Source organism: Dipodomys ordii, unplaced genomic scaffold (assembly GCF_000151885.1).
Source record: "Dipodomys ordii isolate 6190 unplaced genomic scaffold, Dord_2.0 Scaffold633, whole genome shotgun sequence".
Lineage (NCBI taxonomy): Eukaryota > Metazoa > Chordata > Mammalia > Rodentia > Heteromyidae > Dipodomys > Dipodomys ordii.
This window is the reverse complement of record NW_012267849.1, coordinates 6,855-7,588: the sequence shown is the minus strand read 5'-3', so window position 1 is coordinate 7,588 and position 734 is coordinate 6,855. Positions and strand designations below refer to the sequence as shown.

Here is a 734-nt window from a genome sequence, read left to right as displayed (position 1 = left end):
GAGCCTCCTGGTGCTGCCCAGGGCCACTGCCAGAGTGGAAGGGGCCAGCTGCACACTTGTTTCAGGGACAGTCTTCCCCTCCATGCATGGAGAGATGGGGAGAGGGAAGAGAGGAAGATGGGGAGACAGAGAGAGAGAGAGAGAGAGAGAGAGAGAGAGAGAAAGTGTGTGTGTTTCACTGTCCTGAGGTCAAGGTGGGTTCCAGAGCCACTGTGTGACACAGCATGTGAAAGGCAGGGGCTCATGGTGCTCTGGGCAGGGGAAGGGGTGTGGTGGGCAGGGGAAGGGGTGTGGTGGGCAGGGGAAGGGGTGTGGTGGGCAGGGTCCCTTTTCCTCTCTCGCTGTGGGAGTGGAGGGGGACTTCCACAGGAGATGGAGGAGTCCCCGGGCCCTGGTACCTGTGCGCTGCAGCGTCTCCTTGCCGTGCTCCAGGTATCTGCGCAGCCACTCCACGCACGTGTGCTCCAGGTAGGCCCTGTGGCGCTCTGCCACACCGCCCTCCTCCCACTTGCGCCTGGTGATCTGAGCCGCCATGTCGGCCGCGGTCCAGGAGCTCAAGTCCTCATTCAGGGCGATGTAGTCCTGGCCTTCGTAGGCGAACTGACTGTACCCGCGGAGGAGAGGGCCGTCTGCGCTCATGTCGCAGCCATACATTCTCTGGACTGTGTGAGAAGCTGCCCCGCCCCCACGGTCAGCCCGCGCCCCGCGGGGACTTTGGCCTACACGGAGAGGAC

At 63.4% G+C, this 734-nt stretch overlaps 1 pseudogene; it reads right to left on the bottom strand.

Moving 5' to 3' along the window:
- Nucleotides 1–729, bottom strand: part of LOC106001884 — a 4,144-nt pseudogene extending 3,415 nt beyond the window's left edge.
- Between the last annotated feature and the right edge of the window lie 5 nt (nt 730–734).